The 22,132-nt window shown below is 39.3% G+C and overlaps 1 long non-coding RNA gene across 1 annotated transcript; it reads left to right on the top strand.

Annotated features, from left to right (window-relative positions):
• Positions 1–5,664: 5,664 nt before the first annotated feature.
• On the top strand, positions 5,665–15,425 carry LOC117821865. Its single transcript, XR_004633076.1, has 2 exons — positions 5,665–6,069; positions 15,146–15,425. It is a non-coding gene; the product is annotated as an uncharacterized LOC117821865 (long non-coding RNA).
• Positions 15,426–22,132: the final 6,707 nt, after the last annotated feature.

Here is a 22,132-nt window from a genome sequence, read left to right as displayed (position 1 = left end):
TAAAATGCTTTCAGACCTCTTCACCACACTGTAAAACTGCTCATTATACCGCTCTAATCTTACTGTGGTCGATTACAGTCTTACTTGAGTGTTTTCTGAATTTGACTAAGCCTTTGTCGAAAAAACTGCCTCTGTCCAAAGCCTGCTGAGTGACTTTGTGTAGTGTGAACAGTGTCCTTGTGTAACATGAAGCCAAGCTGTGAAGCAAACACAGCCGACTGATCCAGCTCTCAGTCAAGGATTGACTTCTCTTTTTCCATCTCATCAATCCCACCATGCCTCTGCTACTCCACCCTTTTTATCCCTTTTCCTCATCCCACTCCAGTGGAATAAATCAGAGCGCAGAGATAGGTACTCACCCAAATAATCAACCGGCTCATGAGATTTTGCACCGGCAAATTAGTCTGGATCAGTTACAATAAGCTGCGTAGTGACATTGGTTTGACTTTCTCTGGAGGGCGAAAATGTACAACCCTGAAGACACTTCCTCCCGGGCCAGAGCTACACTTCCATGTCAGCATACAAACGGGACACCACAACCTTTGTCACACTGAATTAGATATGCACAACAACACATCCACATCATAGCACATTACTCTGATTAGTAATTTAAGGCATACTGAGCATAATTACTGTATATATAAGATGGGAACACACTGTGTTTTCATAACCTGTCCTCTACAGGGCTGATAATTAGCTTTCTCTTCAATGTTCTCTGCTTTCTGACAATAAGGAACACCACAAGGGAACAAGTCAGGTAAAAACTGCACATAATGCATGCAAATAAAGTAGCTTCAATTCAGTATAATTTGGATGTGAATAATACATTCCCAAGAATTGTGTGTGGGTGTTTGCGAGTGGTCCTGGTCTGAATTGAAAGTTTACTAGAATGTGTGAAGTGTGCAGGTTAATGAAGGTTAATTTCTGAAGATTCTCCCTGCAGTCTGATCTCCTTTCACTCTTCGCTCATTTTATCTGAACACCAAATTTAATTACCTTCTGATCCAATGTAACTGAAGATATTCTGGTTGTTCTGATATGGAAATCCTCTCCCCTTGGAATAACTGAAGCAATTTCACTGTCTTTTCTCTAACCTGGATTTTTCCATGTTTTCAAAACCAGGTGTCAAAATCCTTTGACCACTTTAGACGACGACAAAGACACAATTTTTTGACTTGTAAATAAAGGAGCACAGCCAAACAACAAAGTGATTATATTCTTAAAAGCAACAGACTCTGTTGTAAGGTTTCACTGCATATTGCTTAATCACTCTGATCATATTCCTCTCTTAATATTCTACTTCTGGTTCCGATTCTGAATTAGTGGCTCTGCAGCTGTGCCAGGGGAACTGAGGGATCAGATTCCGCCTTTGTTGTAAAAGGAAGCATAAGCCAAAAACGACGGAAAAACAACATTATTATTCTTATCACAAATTAACAAAAATCATTGAAAGTAGTCAAATAACTTTGTGGACACTTCTAGTGACAAATGTGTACATTGTACTGCAACACAGCTGTTTCCAGGAGGGAGCAAAGACCAGGTAAGTCCAGGTGGGTTGAAGAAGCAGGATTGACCAAAGCCAGCAAATTGCATACATTACCATCTTTATTTTTTACTTTTCATTTTCTTTTAAAGTTTCCAATGTACATACGGTTAAAAGACTACTCTATCAGTGTTTATAAAGCAAAACATATACTAACACCAGGGTAAAAAAGCTAAAAAAAAAGACCCAGAAAAGTACACACTGCAAAAACTTAAAATCTTACCAAGTGAAATTGTCCAATTTATTGTCAAAATGTCTTATCCCACTTTATTTAAGATACATTTACTTAACAAGTAACATTTGAGCAAGATAGAGGGACTTTTTTTAAGACAATACATCTTGAATATCTAGTTAAGTCAAACAATCTTGAAATGATCTTGTTTTGAATTGAAACTAGGTTTATTTTACATTTCATAAATTTTTAATGCTTAGATCTTACTTGTAGAAGACAGATTATCTTGATTTAAGATGAACATTTTACTTGATTTAAGTAAATGCATTTTATTGGAGAATCTATCAGAAAACAGCTCCATTGATAAAAGAAATAAAGAAAGAAAAGTTGTTGTTTTTAAGGGTGGGTTACAGTTTTCAGGCACTGTTTCTTCTAAATCAGATAAAAATATACATCCTGAAACTACATGCACACAATGAAACACCTACTTTTGAGCATAGCTGGCTTATCCTAAAAAAACAACATGACTAAATATTAGTATATCCAGCTCACTATTTGAGGACATTACATCTCAAAATGCTCAAATTAAACTTTGTAATCAGATGGTCTTAAACATAGAGAAGTGCAGCTATAATACAACTCAAATTAAGGTGAATATATCTCAAATGAAGAAGTTCACATGAAATGTAATTGTGCAAAAATCTTTTTTTGAGTAAAAAAATACTAATTGTTAGCATTCCTGGCTTATTCTGAGACACTAAGCTTTAAAATACTGGTAATATATTGCTTAAAATAAGTTTTCCCTGCTAATTTTAAGATCACAGTTTTCTAAATATTAAACTTTACTTTAAGAAATCTTCACTTGTTCTTTTGGCAGATTTTTTTTTCAGAAGTTTTATTTTTGTAGGGGCAGTTTTTCCAGTGCAACACTAATTTCTTTCAAATCACTTGCTTAGCCCTGTAATAATAATAATCAAGTGACATACATCCAGTAACAGAATTGAATACACACCATGTATAACAACTTCAACCCAAAAAGGGAACAAAGACAAAACCCAAGAAAAAGACAGACTATGATTACAGACCAAATGCAGGGGACCAGCAAAATCCAGAGTTTTTGAAAGTTCTCACAGAAAATGTATCAAAAAGATGTGCTTCATGATGCTGCCATGCCAACAAAATTAAACAAAATGGGTTAATAGGGAAGAAAGTGGCCCGTCTACATTTCAATTAACATATTTGTAAAATGTATGTTACTTCAATGTGTCCTCTTGCTGATTAAGATTTAGCACAGTGGGTGAAATTCAGCTGTCAGAGCAGACCATACAGCTCAAGTGGTGAAGAAAACTCACAAAGTGTATCTTATGCTTAAATTTTCCACTCTAATTCTGCTTCCAGCCACCTCATGTTCCTCTTCACAGTACTCGCGACACTGCCCATCCCTGTCCATATGCTGCTTTGATTACTGAACAACCCACTAAACACACACACACACACACCCTCACACACAGTGATGCAGCTCACAGTCTCTGTGCTAAGTGGTTGCTCACAATGTCATGTCGCAGATTTTCACTTCTTAGTTTTCACCTTCAAAAACAGCAACAAAAGTCAATCAAGGTAGAGCAATACAAACATGTCTAAAGGAAGATCTGTGTGTCTATATAAACATGTGCTGTAGTTTGTAGTCATCATCCTCTGTGCTGTCACCATTACTCTCATCATCATTATCATTACCTCCATGATTCATTGCGTCATTATCTATCCACCTTTATACATACCGCACAGTGATGGTGCAACAGTGTCTGGGTGCTCTGATTGAGATTTATGAACGTGGAGGCAATAATTATGACCCCATTACACAGGGAACGACCGCAGGTACACCAGCTTTCCACATGTTCGCTGCATGAGCCCATTTAAATGAATGATCCCGTTTTTTCACTCTGCACCAACTGTTCATGAACTGTCATTTACAGACAGGACAGCAGATGGTGGTTTTATCTGCTCTGTGGCACATTATTGTAAATAATGGTGAGCTACTCTATAGATGGGAGTAGAGAATCAGAAGAATGACTGACATTTTTATTGATTTGAGCATTTTAACGACAAGGTATAACAACAGGGTCCTTAAAATATGAAGATAAGTTGAATAGCTATCATCTTTAACAACATCAAAGTGAATAATTCCTCTGTATGAGCATTCTGGATACACTGTCAATCACATCTCTACATCTGATTAGCATGTCTTGGTTCAGATTACACACCAGCACATGCCACCAAGCTGCCTGAAGCCCACTGGTGTTATAACACCATGCCGTCATGCGGCTGTTTAAAAGCACATCCCTACTTCATTGTGACAAATAGGATAAGACTCCTTCCCTTGATTGTTCTCACTTTTATCTCACCACCTCAGACTTCAGTGGCAGCGATGACAACTTACTTGGGGGTGTTTTTGTTTGATGCGGCGCAGTCTGATCACTGTTGTCAATTCCCACGAGCAGCACTTTGAAAGTCTCTGCGCTGAGTGTCGGTCTCAGGGGGTAACAGAGCAGCTGGAAATGCACAGCCTGATGAGCTTTTCTTGCTCGGAGGTACCGGCTCCATTGAAACCATTTTTGGATGCTCCCAAAGCTGTGACTAGCTGTTGCTTCAGAGTACAAGAACAACTGTCATGAGAGCGACTGGGCGGGTTTGCTTGTGTATCTTCAACAGCTCCACAAGCACAAGGAGGAGGTATCAGATATGGAAGTTTAGGTTACTGGATCAGTATCAGATCCACTTAACATCATAAAAGTAACACTGTATGTTTAGGCTTAAGAGTTTTATACAACTCAATCCCCTCTTTGGCAATACACCTATATTCCAACGGCTGTTTTGATGTCATGCTAAGGGTGGGAAGCTCATAGATCATCAAGCTTTACTACAGTGTTTCAGGTCATAAACAATGACAGTGCAATAATTTATGGCCATTTCATTGCTTCCTCAATAAGCTGCTACATTGACAATGGATAGAGAAAATTCAGAGAGATGTTGATCCATTTTTTAGCTGAAGAACATATTTGACAACCCATAGCTAAGATCAGAAAACAGCTAACATTAGCATTCAGTCTCTGCCTAGTTAGCAATTACATTTTAAAATCACAAATACAATGGGAAATGTGAAACATTTGCACAAGCAAAATTATTTTTTACTGCTGACTGTGATAGCTTACTTTAGCAGCCCTAACGTTTCTGTTGCTATCACGTTAGCTAGCCAAGTACTGTACAGGGTCCTTACTGCTGGTACACAAATAGGGTTTCTCATTTTGCCACCGGATTGAGGCTTATATCCCCAATACTGGAATCAAGACCACAGATGCTTCAATTTAACAAGTGACCTTGTTGACTGACTTTCAGTTGAATGCTCAGGTCGTTGTTGAAGTAACAGGCTGAAAGTCGTCAGTTAACACGGTCACCTGTTAAACTGCAACACTGACTTCTGCCCTAACAGTCCTTAAACCTTGTACTGATGGAGAGCTGTTGTGCAAATGTTTACCTTTCCCATCTTATAGTAGATTTTAAAATTAAATTGTTAAAGGGGAAGTAGCTGCATGCTAACATTAGCTGTGCGCTGATGTAAACAAATTGGTAGTTAAAGCTGCTGTTGGTAGGAATGGTGTAAAAAACTGTACTTTTTTCTACTGGGTTTGGAGAAAAGGTCATAATACCAATAGGCACTCATCTGTAAGTGAAGTAATTTGAGATCATGGCAACATCTCTGTGTTTTCCAATGCCTTTGTATCAAGTAATGTTATTATTCCCCTCGTTCCCGTTATCACGGACCAATCAGAGCTACTCCCCAACCCTCTGTCCTGATTGGTCGAGTGGCGGCCCCACTACGTTGCCCTGATTGGCTGGGAAGCCACTACTTCCTCATAGAACGCGCACAACAATCTTTTGTGGGCGGGGTTACGGCAGCAGAGAGGGGAGAAGTAGTGTTGACATTCGAAATCTCTCACAGAACTGATGTTTATATCACAACTACCAACAGCAGCTTTAAATATGTTTGTTTGACTTAAAGTATGGCTGATGTCACTCTAAATTTTCATTATCATCTGCTTTGTAGCTGCTTGTTAATTGAGGGGTGGTGAAATGATAACAATGAATCAGATTGACGATGTTTGTACTTTTTAGACACAGTAAAGAAACATGATAACAATACTCAAGCTTCTCACTCTGAGTGTGACGTCACGAGGAGATGGCCTCTGTGGGAATATGGGTTGTTAGCTGTTCCTGGCTCTGCTCATTGGTTAGGGAGAAGGAGACCTCATTCTCACCTGGCAGCAACCCGGGGCTGTTTGGCATGCTTCTCTCTCAGGTAAGCAAGGGACAACACTTGTCCCTGACCAATAAGAAGATTGTTTTTGTTTGTTTTTTTCTTTAGAGTGAATAAAACCTGGTCCCTCTTCAACAACACAGACGCAGATGGCTGGTTAACAACCTGTTTAATTGTCCACAATCCAAAAGCTAAACAAGCTTTGGTGCCGAGAACAACAATTTACCCTCGCTGTCTTTATAAGAGATGGTCCTGCCAAGAAAAAGGCGTTTTTTTCAGCAAAGTCACAAAAATCTTTATATTTAAGCATTCAAAGCCCTAAACACTGTTACAGAGAAAAGCTGCATGAACATTTTTTAACAATGAGAATTATACCTCTATAATTGTAAATATGTTTTAACTATTTGATTTGATGTCTTTATTTTGATCATGTAAAAGTAAAATAGAAAAAAACATACAAGTAGAAAAGAAGAAATAGTTATACAAACATACAAGAAAAAAAGAAGAAATATTAAACAACAGAAACAAAGTCAATCAGTTCCTTTAGCAAACACTGAAACATTCTACTTTACATGTGCGAAAAGGAGTAGGAAGAAGTTAAAACTTATCTAATCCTACCCCTTTACTCACTATTTTCTGGCATTATACTAGTGCACTACCACATGTCAAATATTCATATATCATCTTCATATTTACAACTACAATCAAAAGGTAAACCAGTGGCGGTTCTAGACCAATTTTACTGGGGGGCCCAGGCTGGGGCCAAGGGTGTTGTCAGAGGGACACATTCGACCCCGACAAAAGAGACTGAGAAGGGCAAGGACCGGCTGAGAACAAACTGGCAAACATCAGTGCATCCCTTTATACTAGACATATATACTACTGTGTACTAGATCAAAATGCAGACTGACAGCAGCTGTTTGGCTGTTTACACTCAACATGAGTCCCTTAGCGCTCTAAGGGACTGGAACCAAGTGCCACACATACTGTATGTGTTCCACCTGTAACATCGGCGTGATTCCAAAGCTTTTTTTATTGTATAATATTTGTTTGGAGGGGGGGGCAGGTTCAGTTTTACAGAGGCATCGGCCCCAGTTGGCCCCTCCCCAGAACCGCCACTGAGGTAAACCCCTCATGATTATCAATGCTTGTCTTCCTCCTTGTACTTCATGAAAATCATTTCTTTATACTTCTTCTTGAACTAGATTATGTTCTGGCATTGCTGTAGCTCCATATTGAGACTGTTCCACAGTTTTACACCACAGATTGAAATACAGAAACTTTTCCTTGTGGTCTGAACACTCACCATCTTCAATCTTAACTTCTCTATTAAGTAATAGCCCCTCTCTCTTTCAAAGAACAATCTTTGAATATTTCCTAGCAAGAGATTTTTCCTAGCCTTATACACAGTTTGGGCAGTCTTAAAGTCTACAAGTTCAAATAATTTCAATATTTTGGATTTGAGGAACAATGAAATTGTGTTCACAGAAATCAACATTGGGAACTATTCTGATGGCTCTTTTCTGAAGTACTGACAGTGGTTGCAGTGAGCTTTTTAAGTGTTTCCCCAAACCTCAGAACAGTAACTGAGATATGGTATGTGCATATTTCATCCATTACAACTAATGTATTTTTAACTTGACCAAATTAGAAACTTTTTACCTTTTTCTGATGATGACTTACAAAATTTTCCTGAAATATCAGAGTCAAAACTGCTGCCCTGCAGATAGCACATAAAGAAAAATAATACTGTGTCTGCAAATGAATGCTTGTTTCAGATAAAATAACAAGTTCCTTTAGTGCAAGATGGTGTGTTAAAGACAAGAAGAGCTGAAACAGCAACTTTAAAAAGGCTCTAAACACAAACGTATCAGTGTCCAGACAGAGGGAAATGCTTGTGGAACTGATCTGTAAGTCTCAATGTCAGCATCTAGTAAAAAAATCCTCTTCTCGTCTATTGTTCGTGTCTGGGTATTTTACAGGTGAGCTCCATTCTTGGACTGAGAACCTGTAATGCAGATGGGTGACACTTGTGCTGTCACACAGTGAATTAACACTGGACACTGAGAGTGTTCACTGCATTAGTCATGGCCGTGAACCTCGATGCTTGAGCTCTGACAGGCATAACATGAGGTTAGCTGCTTTTAAACTATTAATGGATGAAGGCGGCTGTGACCCTGACTGACTTAATTGTACACACAGTGGCAGGTTATCAGACCTGTGTGTGGCAAGTTGTCAGCATGATGTTGTTGTAGCAGGTCAAAGAGTCATCAAGCGTCAGTGCCTAGTCAGAAAAAAGCACTTTAAGAGGCCAGATTTTACACTTTCTCACACACACACACACACACACACACACTACTACACTCTCATACATACAAAAGGTCCGCCTGCCTTCGTAGTCATGGAGATGTGGAGATATGGCTAAACTGAATGAAGCCCTTGGCCTCATACAGAACATCTTAAAATCCCCTACCATTGTGACTTCAATGTCAGAAATGCTAGAGCAAATTCGTCAGCCTTCCGCGGGGAATTCTACTGCTGCAATGGACGAAGCAATGAGGAGGCTCTTCAGAGCTGGGTTTAAAATGTTTTGTATGAGGCCAAGGGCTACGTTCAGTTCAGCCTTATCTCCAAATTTCCATGACTACGACGAAGGCGGGTCTTTTTCGCACAAGCCAATCAGAAACTGAGAATCCAAGTGCACTTCCGTTTCAATCAAGTTCTCTCACACAGACCTGTACTCTCACTCAGAGTCTATCATAACCGCTTACATTCACTGTCATTTTTTTTTAAAACTCAGGGCTTATTTGCGTACTAAGTGTGTGTGTGTGTGTGTGTTAGCATAGTGCTGTGTGTGTGAGTGCATAGTGGTGTGTGTGTGAGAGCATAGTGGTGTGTGTGTGTGTGTGTGTATGAGTGATAAAATAGTGGAGTGTGTGTGTGTGTGACAGCATAGCGGTGTGTGTGAGAGAGCATAGGTGTGTGTGAGAGAGTTTAGTGGTGTGTGTGTGAGAGCATAGTGGTGTGTGTGTGAGAGAGAGTTAAGTGCTGTGTGTGTGTGTGTGTGTGTGTGTGTGAGAGAGAGCATAGTAGTGTGTGTGTGTGACAGCATAGTGGTGTGTGTGTGTGACAGCACAGTGGTGTGTGTGACAGCACAGTGGTGTGTGTGAGAGAGCATAGTGGTGTGTGTGTGAGAGAGCACAGTGGTGTGTGTGCGTGACAGCACAGTGGTGTGTGTGAGAGAGCATAGTGGTGTGTGTGTGAGAGAGCACAGTGGTGTGTGTGTGTGTGACAGCAAAGTGGTATGTGTGAGAGAGCATAGTGGTGTGTGTGAGACCATAGTGGTTTATGTATGAGAGCATAGTGGTGTGTGTGAGACCATAGTGGTTTATGTGTGAGAGCATAGTGGTGTATGTATGAGAGCATAGTGGTGTGTGTGTGAGAGAAAGCATAGTGGTGTGTGTGAGTGAGATTAGAAGTGTGTGTATGAGAGGGAGTGATTACAGTGGTTTGTGTGTGAGAGTATAGTAGTATGTGTGTGAGAGTATGATTGTGTATATGAGTGAGTATAGCGGTGTATGTGAGTGTCAGTGAGTATAGTGGTGTGTGTGAGTGTCAGTGAGTATAGTGATGTATGTATTAGAGTGTAGTAGTGTGTGTGTGAAAGTATGATTGTGTATATGAGTGAGTATAGTGTTGTGTGTGAGTGTCAGTGAGTATAGTGATGTATGTATAAGAGTGTGGTAGTGTGTGTGTGTGTGTGTGAGAAAGCGTAGATTCTATACGGCCTCTCATAAGATACACCTGTTCCACATGCTGCCTCAGAAGTCTCTGGGCTGGAGACAGGTTGAGACATGGTTGCTAATGCTCACATGGTTGAGTTGGCTCATCCTGACTGGCTGAGTTAACCTTCTGCGTATTTAATTCATCTGAGGAAAAACATATTTAGTTTTTAACTTATAAATCATAGATGCATCCTTCTGTAATCATTGAATATTCATTTAGTTATTTGTAGCGTTGTGTACGCTGCGGTGGCCAACAAGGTCAAAATGGTTGCAAATTCAGAAAGTCCTGGAGGTGGTATCTAATCTGTTTTGTCATAACTTATTACATTTTTTAGGATTTTTTTGGTTCATGAAAAACATAATAAAAAGCCTGTTCATAAAAAGAAATTATGCAAAGTCAAAAACACAAAAAATCCCAAACAACAAGGGGCATGTCCTGGATGTGGCGAAGGGTGGCAAATCATCTGAAATCGGATTTACCACTGTAGGGGCTACCCAAAAATTCTTAGTTGTGATTAGCTTTCTTCCATTACAGAGGCAAGACTTGTGTTAAAAATCAACAATTGGGGCAATGCAACAGACTACTAGTAGTTTTCTTTGCCTTCAAAAGGGAGCACATCTTCTTTTGTTGGTACTTTAAACTGAAGAAAAATACATCAAACATTTATTTTATAAGGACATGCACAGGAGAAGAATGGGTCTACCAACAATGTTGCCAATAAAGGTATTCTTCACAGTGTTCAGGGATTTGCTTGTAAACTTCTAAGTGCTGTGAATCGCTTTGGACAAGCATCTTTTTTATGTCCTGAAACAATTTTTAAAAGTTTACATGTTGCCACTCAAGCATGTTACATTTAAAAGTTTTTAAATTATTAAATTTGTATTATTATAATTATACATAAGAATCTAACATCTGTATAGTACTTTATGCATAAGCCAATGTCCCAGTTGTGCCACCCAGTCAAAAAAGTCTAGTCATAGCCTTGAAAACATTATACTGTAATTAGAAAAACATGGAGTAATAAGCAAATAAATAAATTAAGATATGCACTTCACGTTCATAGATGATGCAAAAAAAAAAGAAGGCAACAAAAAAAAAACCAATGTCAATAAAAAGACTACAATGGAGACCACCACCATAGTGTGATTGTGCATGCATTTAAACATTCTCTATATATCCAACATCAAAGATGATACTTAAATTTTGACACTGTCCATCCCAATCAGCACACTCACTTGGATACATTTACCGCTAACACTTAAAGGGCTCAGGGCTGTTTTACAGCCTAATTGTCAAGTGCATGAGGGTTCAGATTAATTTATTTTCAATGCAAAGTTGTGCCATTTATGTGGGTCTTAATAAATCTGCAGACATTTGCGGGACTTACCCAGAGTTATATGCAAAATGAGTGGTACAGCCCATGACAAGTTTATTTTTATTTTATTGCATGTTCATAGAGTTGTTTGCATTTTAATTGAATATCTTCATGGGATATATGTGTTGGTTTTCTGGCATTTGATAGGTTGATCAATGTATAAATGGATAAACATGAGGGGGTGTGGTCTTTCCCTTATTATCTAACAGTTCATTTTATTTCCAGGTAATGTGTGGTGTCACAATATTAAATCCCATTTACGATTTTAAGCCCTCACAGACTCAAACACACTCAGGTGCTCATACACGTTATGCCTGATGAAAGAAAAGTGTGCAAGGGTTTAGTGCCAAGGCTTTAGTCTGACGATTGGGCCTAATAATACAGTGCAGAATCTGTTCTGTGGGAAACAAAGCATGGCTCAGTACTTCAGTCGAATGGTTCACTGCATTGTTGGATTAAACAGTGTAATTGGTAATCTTTCATTTATCATGTCTTGGCAAATCTATTAGAGTGGAAGGGAAATGTTATAGCCTGGCCAGATGTTTAGTTTACACTCTGCATTCAGTTCATTGGTTTGATTAAGTCACAGAACTAATCTTTTTCCCTTCATCTATCATCTTTTAGTTGAATAATTTACTCTGGTCAAATTAGACTGTATGTATCGCCTGTGAATTAAACATGAGCAGTAATTTGTGCAGGAAATGGAACATGATTTGCAAAGGTATGTAGTGACAACCAAAATGTATGACTAAATGACTCACCAAAGCAGGCTTGAGAAATAGCTGCGAAAACACATGAAATATGCATGATAGAAGGGATATTATTAGATCGCAGATGTTCTATTCAGTCTACACAAAGGTAACCCACAGTAACCACCCGAGAAACCAGCGCTCACACCAGCCTGGCTCAGTCAGTGTTAGTTAGCAAACTGCAGGTGGAGGAGCTGCAGAAATCTGATGGGCTGCGAAGTTGTGGTTCTAAAAAAAGTACTCGTGGTTAAGTTTGATCTGACAGTGCCCTGACAGATTTAGTCAGTTAGAAAGTCTCTGTTTTGGAGAAGCAGTCGAAAGTTAATCTAAGCTGGTCTTTTGGTAGTGATGAGTGAGAGCAGTTTTAAACTACTGTGGAGTGTTTGAAAGCAGCATGAAAGCTCCCCTCATGCTGAACTATGATGGTAACTGTAAGCTTCAGAGCGAAATCAAGTGAAGCAGACAGTTTCACCCACAGGATATGATGCAGCCATCCAAACAATCTGTTTCAAATCTGATCTCACTTTTAACTCCCTTCATCTTCTCTCTACTGATGACTTACACTCTATTTTGAATAACACGTTTAATAGCCTGCTTATTTGTTATAAATTACATCAAACAGAACATTTCCACTAAAGGCGATAATAACCAAGGTGACAGAGATTACTGCTTAAATACTTTTGTTGACATTTCTGTCATCATTGAGTTCTCAGAGCTTTGCAGTTGACACACCTTTAGCATAAATTACACAAATGTATATCAATTGGTAGAAATACAAATGTACTGATCAGCTCTCCTGTTGTTGTCTGGATTGCAGGACAGGACCTCCCTGTCAGAGATGCTTTGAGCTCATTTCCTCTTAGGCTGATCTCACATCTGGGCCTAATGACTGTCATTATTACCTGCCTTTCAAGACCAGCATGGGATGGGAGCTTAGATCTTTGTCGTAGTGTTTATCTACTTAGAATGCTAACATAAACTAACATGTTTGCCCCAGTGTCAACAGGCAGAGGTGAAATGTGACAAACTCCTTTCCACAGATTGATTTGGTATGAAGTGTGTTAACAGGTTGTCCCTGGTGTCACATTTGCTATTGAGAATTAATTACCATTCTTATGTTTTTTTTTTTGACCAATCAGAATCAAGTGTTTGACACAGCCAAGTAATAATAGAAGTATAAATGCTCCTCAGGTGTCCACTGATGGGATTTAGGATTGCATTGTTCTGCTTTTTCCTTACCACGTGGACCATTTACAGAATATAGTCTGTCCAAACTGAAACACTATTGGACAATACTGCTTAGATTACACAAAAAAACAGAATATTTACAACACCCAAAAACTTGTTGTACACCTAAAGGTTTAAATTCAGAATCTTTCAATTGGGATTGGTTGTAATGGTAAAGGTAACAGCAAATGCAACCCCTGAGAAGAGAAGCTGTATATGCCTGCTAACACGTGTTGAACTGAAGGCTTAATACTTAGCGTTAGGCTATGAATGATGGCCTTGCTCTGTGCAAGCACCGACAAAAATCCTACTTCCAAAAGGGTCAGCGACGGCAGGCGTGAAACAGATTTGCCTGGATGTGTATGATAACTGAGTACGAGCAAAAACCAACCTGAAATCTGTACTTGGCGAGAAGTCATGGCGCTTTAAAGTGAAGAATAAAGTTTAATGCTGTATGGTGCTGTGTGTGTGTGTGTGTGTGTGTGTGTGTGTGTGTGTGTGTGTGTGTGTGTGTGTGTGTGTGTGTGTGTGTGTGTGTGTTCCCGTCTTCCCATCTGTCAGACGAGGGAACAAAAGCAGCAGAGGCTCCGGCTGTGGTCAGTTCAGGTCAAACAGGACAGTATTTCAGTATTTCCCTTGCTGTACGAGTCCCTTAATTGAAATCTCAACCAAACTTACTTTTTTTACGTCTTTTACTGAATCTGCACCCTTTTCAATAAAGAATATATATATATATATACTTAAAGTCCTAGATGACATGTTCAGTGGACTAAAACTTCCTTTGTGAATTGATTATATGGGAGTTGCACAACGGCAGCACAGAGCAGCTTCTATTTAAATCCAAATGGACATAGTTAAAGTCAGCCTCTTAACATATTGTGCTGCACACTGCCTGGAGGTGTGAGGTTTTCATAATGCAGTATATTTTGAATCATTCACCTCTTCAAACCAGAGCAAAAAGTTGAGTGTGAGTTTGCTGATATGGGGAGTACATCTTTGGACAACCCAACATTTCAAAGCCACTGCTGTAAATAGAAAATGAATTCAGAGGCATATCCAGGTTATGAATTTAAAATCACGACTCCAGTCGGCCAACTGATGCTAGAAAGATTCATAAATACAGCATGTTTGGCATGTAGTCTCTGGGCCTCAGGACTTTGTGCAAGCTCAGCATAAAGAGACATGAGGGGTGGATATTTTAGAAAATCCCCCCCCAGGGTCATGAGGATGAAAACCTACAGGTGGATGCTGGAGTGAAAGTGGGAATATCAAAAAGTGAAATAAGTGAATATGCTTAACAGGGCCTCATTTGTGCAGTAGCAGGAGGGAAGAACAGTTGGCAAAGTGTTCTCAGCTTATAGACTGCCCTTGTGTGTTTGTTGGATTAAGTGGAACCTGCAGAGAGTTTGTATTGTAAGCCTGATCAGTCAGCCGGTTTATATGCAAAAGAATATTATGTAATTGTAAAATATATGCAGCAATGAAATTTGGTTTCTTGGCTTCGACTCATAACTTCTATAAGGAAACATCAAGTACACTGGCTTTAAAAACCAGTCCAGCGACAAATCTCTCCTGCTGAAGAATCAGACTGACATGTATTATGACTCTTTGTCCAGAGGGAGCAAATGAGGTTACAGTGATGTTTACACAGAACTGAAGAGGAGGTCAGGGTGCACAGAGGGGTCAATAAAATGCTGCAGTGATAGATGCTTTGAATTGAATGCTTTGAAGATGAGTGGTGCAGTATACCCTGGAGAAGTGGGGTATACTCTTAATTCATGCCCTATTTTTTTTAAGCTGTCCATCCAGCAAAAGATGAAGCACCCTGCGTTATAAAGAGTGACATGTAAGACTTCTCTTGTGTATTTAGTTCACTTAGAAAGAAGCCTTCAGTATTTAATCGGAGTCAATTAATTTCAGATTTTAGTGAAGCAGCAAAGTCAATGCAATGAAGAAATGATCTTTTCTTGTTTCAACACAGAGAGAGAGAGAGAGAGAGAGAGAGAGAGAGAGAGAGAGAGAGACAGAGAGAGAGAGAGAGAGAGAGAGACAGAGAGACAGAGAGAAATGAAGACAGTACAGCAGCTGAACTCTCCGAGCTGCATGGATAAAAGCTACCACATTTTTATTTTACAGTTAATCAGCTCCAATCTTCCAAATTCAGATCAATAAATGTCTGGACCTTGGTGACATCACAGCTGATTGACAGCTTTCCTTACAAAGAGGTATGGAAATAAAACGCTGAACTGGATCAAACTTTATTAGCACTACGTCGTCTACAATGCTGTTAGCTGGAGGCTAATGTCATACCCTCTGGTAAACATCCACACGAAACCCCGCTAATAAACACAAGCTAGCAAACACGGCTCATCACTGTTAATTTTAAAACAAAATGTTGCGGTAAATTCAAAATTAAAGGTGACATATTATGCAAAATCAACTTTAACGGTTCTTTACCTGAAATATGTGTCCCTGGCATGTCTACGAGCTCAGAGCTTGTTCAGCCCATAGACTGTATAAAATACAACTCAACTCTGCCTCCGTTTTTCATTACCTGCACACGTGTGCTAACAAGGAGCTTAGGAGGGAGGAATGCTTGGCTGTGTTAATAAACACAAAGGTTGGTTTTACTCCCCACGTCTTCAGATTTGAAGATCTAGAGGAGGATATTTATTTTTCATGGAAAAGTGCTAGCGCTAGTTAGCATAGCCACATAGCTACATGTTCGTAGCTGTGTACCAAGACACACGTCGTCATACTGACAAATAAAACAACAAGAAACACTAAATCTGTGACCAATCGTCCAGAAAGGTCCTGCTGCAGGCGTAACGCGGAGTAACGCGGGTCTGTGGGCAGCCATGTCTATGCAGCCAACATGTAAACATTAGATCAAGAGCCGAGGCCACATCCACTTCCTGAGGGGGCATGGTCAGAGAGCTCATTCTCATTTAAAGGCACAGACACAGAAAACAGCCTGTTCTGAGCAGGGCTGAAAAAGAGGGGTTTACAGGCATGCCAAAATCTGATTTCAAAGATTTCTTTTGAGCAATAAACTTTAAAGACATGTTTTGGGGACCTCTTAGACCAATATATTTTGATGAAAAAGAGCATAATATGTTACCTTTAAAGTTTTAGTTTCACAATTTGTATTGATATGGTGTATTTTGGTCTACATCAACAACCAATACTTCCCTCCACAACATAGGAGCCATGTAAAAATTGCAAATAAAAGCAGAAACAAAACAATCACTGAGGGATTCAGCAAGAAAATATATAAAGACTCGTACATACACACACATATCGATATGTACATGCATACGTACACACACACATGCATACATACACAAGTACACTTATGCATATAAACATGCATACATATCCACATATATTTTAGTCAGTCACATGCTGACCAAAAAAAGATGTAGGCTGAAGCCAAGGCTTATCCTGCCAACCCTTTTACATGACTTATGCTGTATAGGCAACATTGTGCAAGTAATAATGTTATTTTATAACAAATCTTTAAACGTTTCATTCAGAAACAAACTTACAAACAAAAAACAAAATCTCAAAACATTTCAATCTCAACATGCAGCAATTCAGAAAATCTTAGTGAAGTCTAATTTAAATTAACAGTTTATACTTCATTTATATATTTATTTATCTGTTTATTTTATCCTGTACGCTGTGAGATTATTTTTTACTAAACTGCAGCATAACCACATTTATGTGAATAAAGTTGTATTATGAGACTTGAGACACAAATTTAAAACAATACATTTGTAATACGACAAGAATCAAGTCATGAATGTAGGCTATGAGAAAAAATATCTTAATTTTAGTCTATGATTTGCCTAAAAGTTATTTATTATCATTCATTTTGTAAAATCGCAACTTCATTCTTGAAATTTCAATTAATTTTTTTATATTTCATCCTTAGTGTCGCCTTATTCCTCTGTCATACTTACTCACTCATTTCTTCTTTTTTTTTAAAAAGTTTTGGGATATTTTTGCTTTTATTGGTTAGGAAAGCTAACGAGTGACAGGAATTGTGGGGAGTAGAGAGAGGGGTAAGACATGCAGCAGGTGGTGGAGGCTGGGAGTAGGACCTGTGACTGCTGTGACGCGACTGTAGCCTGTTTATGTGGCACCAACGGTCCCCCTTACTCACGAATTTCAAGAAAAAACTAAATCCTTCAGTAGCCTTTGTAAGGATTTTTTGGTGCATGATTACAACCAAACCTTTACCTTTGCTGTAAAATGACTGAAATATTCGTAACAGTGAAATATAAACGTGTGGAGGAGGTTGTCATTTAACATTGACAGCTGACAGCTGTGTAAGAAAATAAACCCTCAGGCCTACGTGTCGATCTAGACACATTTTTTTTTACAGAAACAAGTAATTTCAAGGACTTGTTGAGCAAAACTTAACGTCATAGATGATGATGAACAGATGGGATAAGTGTCCAAGTGTTGTGTTACAAGAGTAATAGTACTTACCATCTGGATAAATTGCAATAGGTCAATGAAATGCGCGGCGCAGTGACAGTACCGAAAGTAAACATGGAACATGCACGTATTTCCCAGGCATCACTTTTCTACGACTTTACATGCTCAGAATAATACCGAGGACCATGCGGATGGGAACCAACGTTACTGCAGTTTAAATGAAATATCTGTAGCTCAAAGCCTTATGTCTCCGGCAGCCATGACAAATGAATAACTCTAATCATATGTCTCCTAACTCTGAGACTCATGAATCATTCCGCATGAACAGATTCATAGCTCATAAATCTTATGAGGAACATTATATCTCTGCAATTAGAGCAGCCGGGCTGCGGCACAAGCCTCATGGTATATTCAAAATGTTTGGTGAATATTAAAGTGAAGAGACTAGTCAGGAATACAGATCTGACGGCGAGGAGAAACTGAGTCTCACTTCAGAAAAATGTCATAATGTAGTGGAGAGAGGGGGCCGACGGAACAGAAAACCAGAGGGAAAATTAGAGCACGTGGTGTGAATGATGAGCTAGTTCTGCAGCAGTTATCAAAATGTTGAGAATCTCTCAGTCCATTTAGGGATGATGGCCGCTGTTTAAGGATGTGGTCATTACACCCAATTGTTCTCACAGAATACAGTTTTAAAAGGGCTAAATCAAACTCTGGATGGGTGACAGAGATGGATGGGAAAGCTCCACTGGCCTCAGCATTTGGAACAATTTACTGCATTGAACACTAAATAGCATTGTAACTGTACCCACAAGGTAAAACACAAACCAGCTGAGCATGAGACATCTATAATCTGGCAGTCTGAACACTTGTTCACATTTTGTTATGAGTATGGACCATCAACCAGCTAAACAAAGACTGCCAAGCTACCTTCAAAATGTAATAAGCTGAGCCAACTCTATATTACATTCAGATTCAATACAATAAAGCTACTCCTATAGAGAAAGTAGCAGGCTAAGGTACAGCAACATGGCAAAAGTTGAATGCTTCGTCCTTTTACATTGATTTTGTTTAAGTTATAATCAGTGCTGTATTTAGAATTAAGAGCAGTACACACATTTCCAGAAAATAACTTTTATCATCATCAGAAACTTCCCTTTGTTTCCTTATGATCCTGTACATGGTGTAACTGCTTGAACTTAAATGTAGTTTAACTTGCATCTAATATGTTAAAAATGTTCCTGTGGGGGCGCTGGTGGCCTAGTGGTCTAAGCACCCCAGGCTAGTCCTCGTCGCAGGGGTCACCGGTTTTATTCCCGGCTGCGATCATTTCCTGCATGTCCTCCCACGCTCTTTTCTCCCCACATTTACTGTCTCTCTTCAGCTGTCCTATCAAATAAAGGCAAAAAGCCCAAAAATATAACTTTTAAAAAAAATGTTCCTGTGACATTTTCCACATTTTCCTCTTTCTATCACAGCTGGATAAGAATGACATGCTTCTTTGAGCTTCCTTAATCGTCCTTACACTTCCTTAGTCCTCTCTTGTTTGTTCTGAGGCTAGCTTTTGACAAATTGCTAGCTGGAGCTGCTAGCCTGTTGCAGGATAGTCACTCCAGTCTGTTGTAATCAAACAAGGTTGGGCTCAACTACATTGAATGGTGAAGTTGGTTATGCTAAAGGGCGCAGTGCTAATTTCTTAGTTCAACCGCTAGCTTGAATCGAGTGGCAGACAAAGGTTTTCACAATTTACCAGATAATCCAACCTCCTCACTCACTGTCCTCCAAGTGAGCTCCTTTTCATTCTTGTTCTCATAAAAAGTAGGCAGTGTCACAAAGTTAGGGGCAGCAACATAGAGATATCATCATTTTGTCCTTTATATTCCAGATGAATGAACCTCACATTGTACGTCAACGGAGGATCTGCACGCTGACAGGCTATTGTGGCACGCATGATTCGCTGGATTAAAGATTTTTCATCTCTTGCGATTAAGCAAATTCACTTATTTGCATGTATACTCCCATCATTCATGGCGCTCAATTAGTGTAATTTGCGCCACCCAACAATGACTTGCGTCAACTTGCATCATTACATTGACTTTGAATGCAAATTATTTTATTCGTGTTTGGTGTTAACACCCCATTATACCAAGCGGCAACCTCCGGTCTCAAACTATGAAGCCCATGCCGAAGTGCTATAAACTGCAATTCATCGAGAATCCGCTTGAGGCTGGCTGCAGAAACACCGGAAACCACATAGACATGAATGGGAAAAAGACGATCTTTGCAGTATTAATAAACATGTTTACAGCCTGGTTCAAAAAACGGTCTGTCCCTTCGTAGCTAATTTCTCTATTGGCACACACTGTACGGGGGGTGAATTTTTTTTCTAATGCGACGGTTCAGAAGATATTAAGATTATGAGTTTTTGCCCAAATAAGGACATGACTGACTTGACTCCCGGATGGGAACACATAGCTGTTGGCTAGGAGGCTCAAACTCCGCCCCTTTACATCACACTCTGCCTGGTTGAGTTCTGCATTTCCAATATGGCTGCCGCTGACAATTGGCTTCAAAACAGTGCTCAGGAACAGATGGGTGATGTCACGTATACTATGTCCATATTTGATACAGTCTATGCATTATACCCAACAAATTTACCAAACTGAGTCCTGGCACAAGGACAGCTGTTCAGGCCTTTATAATGGGTTGAAAAAACATGCTTAATTATGTAAATGATAGCTTATTAGTTAGCTCTTAGTAAGAGACAGAGCCTATTTGTTTTTTTGGGAGGATGGTCTCAAAAGCCATCAACACTTGTGGGCCCCTGGCTGATCATACCACGCCAAGACAGCACAAAACAAATGCACAAGACCCATTTTAATATATTTTCTTCCGGCATTCCTGTGTTTCAGAGTGCACGGCCATGTATCAGCCAACAAGCATGACAAAAGCCCGAATGAAAATGGAAGAAAGTCCAGTAACTTTTGAAGATTATTTTTACCACACCTCTTTTGTTATATATGTCCTCATTCTGCTGCAAGTGTGGAGGTTTTAAGAGAGGTGAAATTGAATTTGCCCCCCTTCATTCTCCTATCTATTGTGTTAGGTCACAGCCTGTGCAGAACACCCACACAGGCTGAGAAATAAATGAAATGCATTTCACATGTATGTAAAGAGGGATAAGTATGCTCAGTATGTAAAACAGGCGCACACAAACTCTAAACCAATAAAGCTGCTTTTCTATTGGTGGTGCAGCAGTTACATTACAGTGTGAGATTGTTTGTGTAACTCTAAATACTGAACATACAGTCCTTCAACATCAGAATGTGTGCATATATCACAGGTCCTACATACTGTATAATACAAGTACTCATGTCATTCTTTCTGAAACATATGAAGCCAAAAGAAACAATTGAAACAATTTTAGTCATTTGTATAATATTACAAAGGGCTGGAGATTGAGTAAATACAAATCATTTCCATTTGATAATCACCTTGCACTGAGGATGAGGATGGAATGAGACTCTGTTACTCACTGCCAAGACCACTGGCACCCAAACAGAGCCCTGCCCGGCCTTTAAGGGCTATGGCATTCTTGTTAATATTCAGAGGGGTTTAGGATCATGTGCCAGCATTCAGAGCAGGATAAAGTAGAGCAATGTGACAGATATCAGTCTGACCTATGGGCTCTCTCCAAAGGAAGCAGGGGCAGTATTTTACAGCTATATTTAGTCTGCTAATGAAATATTTTTCATTGGAACATAAACAACTCACAGTGCGGTTGTCCATCAAGGCAGTCTCCAAGGACTCTGGTTTAGACCTTGGGGAAATTAAATTATGATCCACATCGCATCAACTACAGGCGTCTCCTCCCTGAATAAGGCATTGTTTTATTGGACTTGTTAAATATTATTTAAATAAGCAATGTTTTAAATACAATGCAGAATCGTGATAATAAAATAAATAGAGTCTGCTGCAGCAAACACATGCAAACACACAGACAGAGAGGAAGTGAGCAGACATACTGCAATCCAAGAGGAAAAAGTAACTACCACAGGGGTACAGAGCCAAACTGGGTGAAAGGAAAGTGGAACAAGGAAAGGAAGTGTGAAACCAGGTTCATGCAAATAGAGGCTGGTCTGCTTGCATATGGAATTTTGTCCCAAATGAGACGGACAAGTCAGAGAGATTAAGATGCGTTTCTTGAGCAGCAAAAATGAATTTAATTTCCATCTGTTTATAATTAAGTATTCGTCAACTGAATCAACTCTATCAAGGCAGAGTGGTAGTCTTCAGTACCCAGTACATTGCTGGAGGGGGAATCAGGAGTGCTGATACATGTGAAAAACAAGAGTTCAAGTATTGGATTCAAAGTCCTGCTACTAGCTTTGAAGCAGTCTCACTATTCAACTTTTAAAAAATACACATTAGTTACAAGACAAACTATATCTTAAGTTTTTGGGGTTTTTAAAATAAATGCTGTGCTCTTTTGTAAGAAGAGTTGACCGGGCAGCTGTAGAGA

This window comes from Notolabrus celidotus, chromosome 11 (genome assembly GCF_009762535.1).
Source record: "Notolabrus celidotus isolate fNotCel1 chromosome 11, fNotCel1.pri, whole genome shotgun sequence".
Lineage (NCBI taxonomy): Eukaryota > Metazoa > Chordata > Actinopteri > Labriformes > Labridae > Notolabrus > Notolabrus celidotus.
The sequence above is the reverse complement of the archived record's forward strand: the minus strand, read 5'-3'. Positions and strand labels throughout refer to the sequence as shown.